We start from the raw sequence: 12,538 nt of genomic DNA on the forward strand, positions 1-12,538 counted from the left end.
TTCCTTCACATCCATAACCTGAGTTTTGTAGGTTCAAAGGGGAGCAGTGCATCGTGTGTGTGACTTGAAGGACTCCTGGGCGAGGCGTGTGCCTGGCAGTTCAGAAGCCGTCAGACGGCACCACACCAATAAACGTCGGAAGGAATTTCAGCTTGCAGCTCCCCTTGAAGACCAAGCTGTGTTGTATGCCACATGTGTTGCTGGCAATTAGTTTCCTGTTAAATTTCTGAGAGAATCGTTGGGACGTGAGGCTTCACCGCCTAGACGGGAGCCGTCTGATCGCAGGGCTGGTTATTCTGGGTGAGAACCCCGAAGCGGAGGCTCGGTGTCGCTGCTGGCAGTCGCTGCTTTTCTCGCTCGGAGTCTCGTGGCGATGAGCTCGCAGAACACGAGGCGCGGGCTGCAGCCCCCGTTCGCTTTGCAGTGGCGCCGCGCCAGCTGCGCCAACAAAGCTGGATCTGGAGTTCTTGCCTGGAGCTTAGGGCTTTTTGATGTCTGAGCTGCAGGCTTTGGAGGGGAACCAAAGCAGGGTAGAATGACATTCATTCGGTGGGGTTTTTGTCTAGTTTTTGCTTTGATATTTAAACAAATCTAGACTGCTCTGTACAGCCTGTGAAATAATTGAACAAATCCCGTTGTTAATATCACCTCACCGACCTGGAAACGGGACAGCAGAGGATTAGCGTATGGGTATTCTTGCTAAAAGAACTGGGGTTTAGCTATGTACTAACTTGCTGAACGGTTCTAGGTAAGTCATTTATCTTCTTCTACCCATTTCTTGTCTCATTAGTGGGAATAATGACAGCTTTTCTGTCTCCCTGACTTGCTGCAAAGATCGATCAGTTATCTGGGAAGGGCTGCAATGCTAACGGCAGGGCAGTGTGCACCAAGCGATAGCATTTTGAGGGTGCCATTCTCACCCCGAGAACTCAACCGTGTTGAGCTTCCCCACGTTTCTCTCCAGCTGTGTGCTGTGACACGTAGCAGTGCCACCACTCAGTCAGCTCTTTGAAGTTGCTCAGTGTGCGCTGGGACCTCGGCAGCAAGGATGCTCCGTCCTGCAGCAGGTGTCTGCCGGCAAGAAGTCTTCGTCTTTGGTAAAGCCGAGTGCTGCATTCCAGTAAGCAAAATCGGAGGAGGTGCTTGAGTTATCAGGTGTACGAACAGATCGAACGTACTGCTCAAAATTTGACAGGCCACTTGTTTTCACACTCTTTTTTTGTTTTGCTCGTAAACCAGCGTGTCTGCGAGAACCGCTTCGTTGGCCGTGTCAGTCAGAGCGGCCTCGTTGTGCCGCTGTCACTGAGTGGCCTAGGAACGGTGTGCTGGTGGTCCCAAATGAGAGAGAAGCTGAGCCTGAAATCCTTCGACCTGCCTTGGGTTATAGAGGTTGGAAACTAATGCCAGCTGTAGGAGCACTGCTTGGTTTGTGTCTGTGCGTTTGCCCCAGGCGGAAACATAAGATCCTGTGATTTCTGTCTGTTACTTACAGGCAAGTTTAACAAACAATAAAAATCCCTCAAAACTCGCTTAGTGGGCTGTAGGCCACTGGTATGATAATAATAATTTCTGATACTGCTTCTGTGGTGCGCCCATGGACTGTGTCTTACCTGTAAGGGCTTGTGGACCTTAAAGGGGAGAAAAGTGTCGGTGTCTGAGACACCGTGTGTGTAGCCTTCAGACTTTGGGCTGGGGGGTGCATTTGGGAGTTTGGACGAGCAGGTTATGATACCAGGCTGGTTCATAATCTGAGATCTGTAAAGCTGCCTCTGGCGGCGATGAATAACTGGTGCTGCAGGGAAGACTAATATCCTCTGCTATGCGCCGAGCCAGTTGGGCAATGTCAAAGCCAGGAGGATGGCAGTGAGATTATCTCCCTGACCCCTGCAGCTTGTGCCCTGCAGTGCGGTGATTACCCTTCTCGCAGTCTAAACACGCATAAGTACAGGTGGTACGAGTTGCAGTCATCTAATCCCTTTCTTGAAAAAATGCTGCCCCGGCTTTGTCTCGATGTGAATAAACCTGTTGCGGCAAATTGCCCTAATTCCGAGCTCGGGGTAGCGCACGGCAGCGGGAGCTGACAGCGCAGGGAGCAGCGGGGGGATGCCGGGGGGTGAGCACCTCCCTGCGCTGCTCCCTGCCTCGGGTCGGCTTCGGGTCCTTCGAGCGGCGCCTGCCTCGAGTACCACAGCGCCTTACAGCTCATCCTCGCGGCCGTTGCGCGGTTGTCCCGTCTCACTGATGGCTGTTGGGTTTCGTCGTGTCTTTTCTGGGGGTGCTGGTGGTTTGCTTGGGTTTTGCTTTGTAACAACATCCTCTGATCACAAACCGTAAAATCTACTCTGTGCCGTAATGATTATGCTTTATGTCAAGTTATTTTGGTTTAAAAAGTAAACCTGAGGGATTTATTGCTTTAATATGGGTGTATTATTATCAAAACACACGTCAAGCTTAGTATAAAGTTACACACTGAGTTACTGTGAGATTTACAGGAGCTGTTGTTGAAGAGATTTGAAAATGGATTTCAAAATGATCACTCCTTTATTAGGGCAAAAAAAGAAAAGGCTAACAAAGTGTTGGGCTTTACAAGAGTATCAAGGGTATCGCTGTTTGGTTCAGGCAGACTTGCTTGCCTCTTTCTTCGTAATGCTCAAACCTGACTGTGCGCCTTCATCTGTGCTAGAGGAGGAAGGCAGAAATAAAACTCTGCTACCCATGGGCGACAGCTGACCGGAGAGGACGAGGATCAGTAAAGCATGCAAGTACACACAGAAAAGGCAGGCCTCTTCGGGGGAGATTCTGATTACGCTGCTTCCCTTTCAGCCCAGGGCATCCAGAGGTGGTGCAGTTTGTGCTCTTTGAGCCTTTCCGAAGTGTGAGTAGCCTGAGATTGGCCTCTGAAACCAACAGGCCTGTTCCTCTGAGATCTGTGGGAGGGAAGCTGTGCCTGAATATATATATGTATATATATAAAATATATCATATATCATGTATTTATACATAAATGATGTTGCGATTCCCACCTGCCTCTGCTCTGGGGGTTCAGTACCGTTCTTCTGCGGGGCAGATTGTTGAAATGATCCAAATTCAAAATGTTCAGGAACAAAATTCCATTTTTTCCTCACTGTAATGAATTCCACATTTGGAGAGCTCTCCGGATTTACACAAACACAACAAAAAAGGATTTTCACCAGCACAAATTATGTCACGTGTGGAAAAACTTCGACTAGGTGTTTAAATACTGAGGTAGAGGAGAGCTGCAGATCTGCACAGACTTGAAAATCTCTCTTTTTCTGTGAAGTAACAGTATGAAGTTAATAATTACAGGATAATTAGACAAGAAGAAAGATGTGTCGAGTGAGGTAGGATTTCTGCTTCATTAGCTGTAGGAAATGAGGGGTTCAGAGTGCAGGACGGACACCTCTGCCGACAGCTCTGTACCGGGCTGAGAGTGTTGGCTGAGCCGAGGGCTGCAATACAGGTGCCATGAGAGACTTGTGGTCATCAGTGTTTGAAGCATACAGCTGATATAACTAAAATATGTGTGGCATGATTTATTTTTCTCTTTAGTAGTCAGAGAGGAAGGGCTGTCACTGCTTACCTCGAGTGCAGGGTGAGTTGAACCCCAGGTACCCCAAAGCCTGTCGAGACGAGATCCGAAGTCAGGGCACGCGGTGTTCACGCTCACTGCAGTTTCTCTGTGTTTCCCCCTCGAGGCTGTGACCAAGCAGCTTTTTGAAAGAACGAGGTACTGGGACTTGCGGCTAATGGGACTTCCTGAGACTGCTTCACTGTCTCGATCTCTGGATACGTGGTGTGCGTACCCAACACCACATCACCTCCATCAGGATCCTCATTGCAGAGCCTCTAATGTGTTCGTGAAGGGAATGTCAGTTTATATGGAGATATTCCACTTCTGTTATCCCGGCCATCTGGCTCATCCCACGTCCATTTCGATGGGTTGTGCTCGTGGAGCATGGCCCCTTCCGTCTTGTCGTGCTTTGGACAACAGTTCGATAGGCTGTACGAACGTGCAAGTGCTTCCTGGGTGCTGAGGAGCTCGGCAGGTCGCATTTCAAAATAATCCAGATATCCCTCTGATGTCATTGACCTATTTACCTCCCGCAGAACCAAAATACGACCAGTCTGTGTTAACAGAGCAGCTGCCATCCCGGGCGGTGCTGGCGGTTGTGGACTGGAAACCCCAGGAGCTGGAAACCCGAGGGTGAGTAAGAGAGGCTGGGAGCCGCGAGGGGATTCGCCTCGCGTGGCTTCTGCACTGTTGCTCGTGGGTGCCACGGGGCGGGAGTGGCAATGAGCGCTGCCTGCTGGGCTGGGACAGCAGCAAGAAGGAATAATTACACGTTGGTCCATATCCTGGGCTGGTGGGGTTTGGATCTTTCATTGTGTTAGCTTGTACAGTTAGGTGCTTCTCCAAGTGATGCTTTTGATTAGCCTGGCAAGGCCAGGGTGTGCAACAGTACGGAACCTGAAGATGGATGATCTGTTGTTGTCTTTGTTGGTCTTTTGTTCCTGTTGGGAGTCTGGCTGTGTTTCACCACGGCATGTCCTTCCCCAGTGACACTTGCCATCCATCGTTATTCCTGGTTGGAACAGCAGGACCGATTCTTTTGTACCGACACACTTGCTTTAAATGTAAGATTTATGCTTTCCACCTGCTTGCCAGGAGCCAGGACCTCCGTTCATGTAGAGCAATTCCTCAGCTATTGTGAACATCCCGAGAGAATGCAGAAGCAGACTTCGCTCCCTTTCTGACCCACGTTGACTTTAGCAACGCCCTGGTGATTTGACAAATAGCTCGCTGTCTGACGGGGAGGAATTGTTTGCTGTAGTTCAAAGCCAGGTTTCAGAGGCATAGAAAAATATTTCAGTAAGAATTAATGGAGGGAAAGAAAAGGCCTTTGCTGACATACTTTTTTTTTCTACAGGGTTTGCTTTTCCCTGCTAGAAATTTGTGACTCCACCAGTCTAGTAGGGTAAGATTAAAAAAAAAAAAAAAAAGACAGTCAAGGATTTTTGATAAAGACAGGCTTCTTACCTTTCATTATTTATGCGCAAAGACGCACAGTGTAACAGAAATTGCAGCATTTTAATGCATTGCACTTTTCCCGTGGAAACATAGGCATGTTTAACACGTGCAGCTACCAGAGTTTGTACCTGAGCTGATCCGAGGGACGCTCCAGGCTCAGCAAAAAAACGGGACAGGCTTTTTTGAGGGACCCATTGCTTTTCCAGTCTCCCACCTGGGAGAAGAAAAACCAGCGGAAGGAACCAGAGCAGCGTGAGAGCTGTGAAGGGACTACTGGGGAGAAAGGGCAACTGCCCTATAGCTTTTCAGCTCCTCATTTTTGGAAAGAAGTGACTTTTGGGGTGAGTTCGCTTCTGTTTTGCATTTTCAATAAAGTAATTTTAAAAAGTGACTAGTGCTTTCTGGAGAGTTAGACTTACCATAATAACAGTGGGTAACATGAATCTCCTGCATGTTTTATATTCTGGCTGCTCTTGGATTTTCCAACCATTATCTTGCAAATAAGACCTTTTAAGCCTGTAATAATTGCAGTTGTAGGGTGGAATATTGCCTCCCAAAAAGCTGAATGACCAAACTACCCTCATCATGAAAGACATTATGTTTTCACTTCTTTTAAAAATTGCAGAGAGCAGGCAGCAGCCCTTCTGAGGCCTTCATTCGACAGAGAATGCTTGAGCTACGCTGTGGGATTTTAAACAGAGGTCAGCTGTTAGAGTCGGATCTTCTGAAAAATCACTGCGGAAGTACAACAATAGCAGGTGCAGGGAAACAAAAAGTAACAGGAGCACTTTTCGTTGGTTTTAAGGGCTGTTCTGTCTTGGAAAAAATGTCCTGATAATGTCACTGGACACACGGAGCTATTTTTGAACACTGTTTGTACCCCACTGTCACGCTGGCCTAAGTACAGGTACAGGTAGATCCTGGGCTTTCGGAGGCTGATAATTTTAGGCGGCGCAGAAGGAGGAGGAAGTGTTTGCTCTCCTCTCTGTGCTCTTGGCAGCCTTGTGTCATTTCCGAGGACAGCTCTGACTTAAGCGATCAGAAATGAGGAAGCACGGATGATTTTGCTGTTCACCTCAAGGCCTGGGTGTCTCAGGAAGGATGCACTCAGGGTCCCTTTCAGTCCCTTCGGGGACTGAAATTTTCCCAATCGGGGAAATTGTGCTGTAGCTCTTACAAACCCTGCAAGCGGGCGATTAGTGCCTGTGGTGGTTGTTCCAGGGGCTGGCTGTCAGTTCAGTGGTTCCCAGCCAGGTTCGGTCGGGGCGTTACGAAGACTTGCTCCAGGTGAGAGTCCGGGATACGGCAGGCTGTCTCTGGGTGTCTGCTCAGGAATGTGGTGCTGATAGACCTCTTATTCTGGCACGATAGTCCTTCCAACTGACTTTTTTTTCTGATTTTATCAGTTGTGTTAATAGCCTACCTGAGTACGTTTAATTGTGGAATTCTGTGTACGCCTGAGGACCTTTGATCTTGTAAAGCAGCGATCACTTAACCCTCCCCTTATTTCTAGGGTTCGTGGGTTTTTGAAATGCATTTCCATCTCCTCTAATATTGCTGAGAATAGAACATTGCTTCTGTGATGATGAGAAAGTCCCGTTTGTATCAGGCTTTTTGCAGAGGGTTTCATTTATTCCGTGTGGCTATAAAATATTTTTCCTCTGTAATACCTGGATAGGTGAAAGGTATAAATTTATTTAAAATATACTTGCACATGTGGCTTTTTGAGTTGTCAGTGTAGTTTGACCACCATGGCGATGTAATTACGTGGTAAACAGTTTTAAGAAGCATGTGTAATTGCAAACGAAATCTTTGCTTATACACTGAGTTGCCAAAATAAAGGGAATTGAGATCTGCTGTGAATTGTCGGAATGCACTCTTAACTGGTTAAATCCATGTTTACAACCTTGCCTGTGGTTAACCACCGCTAGATAAGATCGTGGGCTGCCTTGTTGTGAGTGCTAACATGTAGAGGAGGGATGATACAATTCACATTTAAATTACTTTTCCTTGCGCTTTATTTTTCTATTGTCTTTGGCTTTGAGAGGAGCTTCCTGTGTTGTGAAGAACGTTATCAGTTTATTAAGTGGCTGCTTCTTACAATAATCCGTTGTAGCTGGAAAGGTAAGGATTGGCCTTCAGAAACCTTACACCATGCTGGATTCTTGTGGTGCTTCCATACGAGAGGCTGCAGTGGTTAAGACTATTCCAATAATGTGCTAAAATCACGTCTGGACGTATGTAAGGTAGGACTTGAAACTTGGCAGTATGTGCACTTCTAAGTCAACATAGCTTAAAAGCAGCCACAGTGCATCAATTTAAATATTATTCCCGTTTCTTAGTTATCACAGCAATGCAAATAGAGTTTATTTCAAGTACTACCGCAGTCTGGGCCATGTCCCAGCTGTTAGCATAACGTCTTCAACTTTCACTGCAGCTTATCAGGAAAAAGTGAGGTTTGAGCTGGGGCATTTGGGGGCTGTCACCTGGGTCATCATGCTTTAATACGGATTATTTTCCCAGAGAAATCACAGTGTTTGCATGTATGTATGCATACAAAATTAGTAAGAAATGCATTGCTAGTATTCAGTCAAACCAGCTGGGCAGCTGAGCGAGTTGTCCTCCCCCAGACCGTAGCCTGCTGCGCAGGTGTTCTGCAGAACAAGCCTGAAAATATGATCTTTGAGCTGGGTTTCCAGGCAGTCGTTTGTGGAGAACAGTTCTTGTATATATCCATTTGAGCAAGGACTTGTAAATAACGGATTTTGTTACGAGCACCTCGAGCACTTGGTTGTTCCCCAAAACAACGGCAGGACCAGGAATTGTACGGATTGTGGTAAGCGACCTCCCCCAGCCCGGGCTGCCCAAACCCCATCCAGCCTGGCCTCGGGCACCACCAGGGATGGGTCAGCCTGGGCCAGGGCCTCACCTCTGAGTAAAGACTTGTATCTCCTCCTTATATCTAATCTAAAGCTGCCCTCTGTTAGCTTAAAGCCGTTACCCCTGGTCCTATCCCTGCACCCCCTGACAGAGTCCCTCCCCAGCTTTCCTGTACAGGATTTACGTTTCTTTTGTAGCTGCTGCACTGCTTCTCCTTTGCCTGCAGTAAACAATACATATAGATATATATATACACACATATATATTGTTAGGAGGAGGATATTGAGCTCTTCTGGCACTTGGTTATAGCCTGGCTTGAATATTTATTTATTAACACGAGATAAAGCAATCCCTTCTGTATTTTATGGCCATCGGTGAGCCGGGATTTCCTAGAATTCCCTCGGAATTCCACCGCTTCCTTGGTGGCTTTTGTCTCTGCATCTTCTTCACGTTACGTTTTGCTCTCTCCCGAACTCGCTGTGTGCTAAAGCACGTGCTGAAGAAAGTCTGGGTACCGCTACAAGGGATGCGGGGCCCCGCTGGGAGGATTCCCGCTGGGAGATCCCGCTCCGACTCCCGGCGCGCGGTGTTCCCACAGCCAGGCTGGAAATGGGTGCGGTTGCCACGAGCAGTAGCAACAAAGGCACGAAGCTGAGATTGCCTTCTGTCAATGGCAGCTCATCAAAGGGCTAGGAAAATCCATAAAACGAGCAATAAAATTACTTTGAAAGTCCTGGGTTTACTCATTTTACTATTGCAGGAAAATGCTCGTAATGTATATACGCATAAAACACGTTGGTTTGTATTGTGAGTGTGGTGCGTGTTCTTTGAAGAAGTAGATAAGGGGAAATCCCTCAGAGCTCGTATAATAACTGTGCTCACATAAACCGGTCATTTTCTTCTGGGAGAATGTTACAGCCCTGTGCATTCAGGTTTCTTTAGCCGAGTTGTTTCCTCCTCTGTGTAAGGGATGCTGTAGTTGATCAACTTCTAAGTCTGCTTGGAGGAGGGTTTAACTGTTAATCACCATCCACACTACTCAGAAGTGCCTGAGCTGGTGTGCTGAAATGCCTTTTTCCAGGAGCAGTAAGCGCTGCGTGTTTTTGACAGTCCGCAGTAATAAACACTGATTGTAAAGCTCTGATGTGTAGCTAAATCCATGAAAACTCAGGTACGCATTTTAAAAACAGCCCCTGAAATGACACTGAGATCACATCAGTGCTGCTTGGAACCGTAACGTCAGTGTAGCAGCGGTTGTGTTCTCCGTGCCTAGTAAATGCCCTCGCACATGGGAATCCGTGGCAGCTGTTACGGGACTGCGCTCTACCTGTGGGAAGATGCCTGAAGGCACGCAGCAGTGGGAGGCTAGGGAAATACAGGTTTTTAACCCATCGCTCTCTTGGAAACGTGGCACTTTAGTCTGCTTTACCAGAGGCGTTTATCCTCGCTACAGATTCAGATTTATATATGCCAAAGTCATCGGATAAAAGAGCTGATAACTGAGACGGAGACCGGAAGGCAGATCTTCCTCCTCTCGGGCGAACGTCTGCTCTGCGTGTGCGCGTGTAGACTTTGTGTCTGCAGGACGGACTTTTGATGTTCCCTGCAAGGAGTATCAGTTTCAGCAGGAGAGATCAAGAGCGACCCGCTGCAAACGATCCCATCGGCTGCTGATCAGAAGGTTTATTGGAGGCGAGGTGGTCTGAGCCCTGGCTCCGTTCGGGGAGGAATTACGGCAGCTCTCCCGCTGCTCCTGCTGGACGGAGAGGGGCAGAGCAGCCCTGCCTCCGGCTCCGTCCCCTCCACCAGCTTCCTCCCCAGGGAAGCAGGAATCTGGTCTGAGTGCCATCTGGACCGAACCCCTCGGATGAAGCCCTCGAGAAGGGCTTGTGACTACAAGTGAGACTAAGCTGGAGATGGGGCGGTAAGATGCTGGGGCCTGCCAGAGCTGGGTGTGCCTGAAAGCACAATTTCACGTGATTAGGGAATGGAAAACTCCGAGGAGCCTCTGGGATCCTGGTAGCAGCTGAGAGGTGAATGTGGAGATTACCGTTTTTCAGTCTAATGTGATTGTTCTTGTGTTTTTTGGAAGCGTAAATGGCTTTTGTGGATTTAAAGGTAGGTGCTTGGAAAGGCTGCTGCTTGAGCTCGGCGTCAGCCCATCGCATCAAAACCAGCTCAACCCCCTAAAATCCCATCGCAGAGGTAACTGGTGGTAGTGAAGCTGCACGTAGGAAAGCCACGCAGTTCATGGCCGGTACCAGTTCCACCACAGGAACGGCTCAACGGGAATTTGGTTTTGATTTTTTTCCCAGTCCGTGTGTCAGTGAAGAAGGACTTAAAATTGAAGGACTGGCAGATGGTGCTTCAGTGCATTTCCACATCCTGAGAACTGACAAAGATCACCCAAACGTCTCTCTGCTGGGCGGGTTGACCTGTCAGTGCAGTGACCAGTGGTTTAGAAAGGTGCAATATCTGTATTCAATATTTTAACAGGAAAACCTGACGCTGCGTGTGTGTATCCTGCAATGCAATACCCAATTGTATATCAGACACAGGGGAAGTTCATTGTGCCTGTAGTTGTAATAGCGTGTTAAATACCAGGGTTATTAATCTTTCCTCACCTCAGAAACGTGTACCCCGTGTATTAATGTGTTTCTCTATGAGATTTAATTGCTCAGACTTGTAACGACTCAAAACTTAAAATCCTGTTTCCCACTGCGACTTGAGTCTTGGGAAATTGATTCTATTTAAAAGCAGCAAATTATTGTCTTCTTTACATTACATTTTCAGTGGCACCTGGAAGTTCATTTGCATTTGCTCAGAGGGATAGTAGTTAGGTACAGATTTTGGAAGGTGCAATACACAACGGTCATCGCTCTGCAGTAGTGCTACTAGGTCAAGAGTTGCACTGGGAACTAAATGTGGCTTATCCTTGTATCAGTCTGATCATGCCACACGTCTTTTATCTATAAATCTATTACATTTGATGGGACAATCTGTTAAATCCAACGGGCAGGCCTGTGGCAGCGAGCTTTGGTGGTCTGGGATCTGCGTGAAGATGACTAAGGAACGTACCTGGGAATGTATGCTTTAGGTGAAATTATGGTTTTATTAATCACCGCTTGCTTGTATGACATACATCAGCACCAGCCCCGGAGGTAAGGAGATGTTTTATAGATGAGTGGAGCCTGAGCCTCAGACGAGGGCAGCGGTTTTGCAAAAGCGGGTAGAGCCAGGAGTGACGCCGAGAAGGGAAATCCAGAGTCCTGCCTTCCTGCGCTTGGCTTGATTGTGTCAGCACCAAAGTCACCATCTTAAAGAAATGACTGCAATAAAACACCTCGGTGTTTATCTTCACATAGTAAAGAGAGGCATTTCTTACAATAAAATATGACTAGACCTGTGGAGGAAATAATAGTCCCTAAATTAGCTTTAGATGAAGGCAAAGTATCTCTCCTGTTACACACTTTTGGCTTTCACATTGCATAAACTAGAAGTAACAATGAATATTTTTAAGTGTTTTTTTTTTTTTTTTAAAGATTAGAAGAATTTTATGAAGGTTATGAGAATCAATCTGTCATCGTTTGTCTTCTGAGGAATGCGTGCAATGTTTTTTAAAAAAAAGGAAAAAGAAAAGAAAAGTAAAAGGAGAGGGTTTTGTTGAATGACGTTGATCTGCTTTGGAGTTCTTGTTTGTTTTTCTGCTCGGTAAGCTCCTGACATTGAAACGGACTTGAAAAGGCTGAGAACTCTGACATTAGATGTAGATTTTAGGTATGTCATCAGCTCCAGTAATATAATATATACTGAAGTTGATTTTTTATTTTTTTTTTTACAGCAAGAACTAATATTTGAAAGTATTGCTTTTCTTCTGTGCTTCTCTTCACTTTGAAGTGCAACGCTCAGTGTAATGTCAGAAGACTTACAAAACAAATTACATGCATAGTTTCACTTAATTTCTGAAAATTAGTTTAAATTCTTTTAGCCTATAGCAACAATACTCTTGTGGCTCGCTGCACGTTGTTAAAAATTGGACGGGACAGGAATTTGTGGAAAACTGGAATTGAAGCCCATTCTTGGGGAGCTCAGGGTCGGGCTGCTGATGCACCCCGTACTTTCTGAAAATGAACGTGCATGGGACTTAAGTAGATCCTTCTCTTTTCTGGCAAATGACATGTAACTTGAGCTTTTCCTGATCCATCAGCGCTGCAGAGCTCTCTGCATCCATAATCACGCTCCTGTGTTGCAAATAAGCGTTTTCAGTTTATGAAGTGTATATTTTAGTTAATGACTCCTTAATCCTTGACTAAATGTGCAGGTGTTCTGGGATGTGAATGGTAGGGAGAGAGTGAAAAGACCTATTTGTCCCGAAATGGATTTTGCAGGTCTTAGTGTTTTCAGCTTACCTGGGTTGTTGCATCCTGCTTGTACTCAACAATGTTTTCTTTTAGGTTTCTGTTGATCTCAATGTGTTTTACGTACTTTATGCTTTCATCGCTTAAAAAAAAGAAAAAAAGTATTTATTCCTATTGCTAGGTAACTGAGAGCAGTACTTCTTTGAGAAGAAGGCTTTTTTCCAAATGTGGTTCCAGGTTATAAAAACAA

General features: G+C 46.5%; 1 protein-coding gene across 7 annotated transcripts in view; it reads left to right on the top strand.

Moving 5' to 3' along the window:
- The window catches only part of LYPD6B (LY6/PLAUR domain containing 6B), a 47,061-nt gene that overhangs the window by 3,431 nt on the left and 31,092 nt on the right, over positions 1 to 12,538 (top strand). Inside the window, exon 1 of one of the 7 annotated variants that reach the window (XM_013198107.3) lies at positions 6,143 to 6,337. The exons of the other annotated variants lie outside the window; for them this stretch is intronic. The gene's annotated coding sequence lies outside the window, so the exon portion shown is untranslated. Of the gene's footprint in view, positions 1 to 6,142; positions 6,338 to 12,538 lie in introns of those variants that run through there. 7 annotated transcript variants of the gene reach the window in all.

Source organism: Anser cygnoides, chromosome 6 (assembly GCF_040182565.1).
Source record: "Anser cygnoides isolate HZ-2024a breed goose chromosome 6, Taihu_goose_T2T_genome, whole genome shotgun sequence".
Classification (NCBI taxonomy): Eukaryota; Metazoa; Chordata; class Aves; order Anseriformes; family Anatidae; genus Anser; species Anser cygnoides.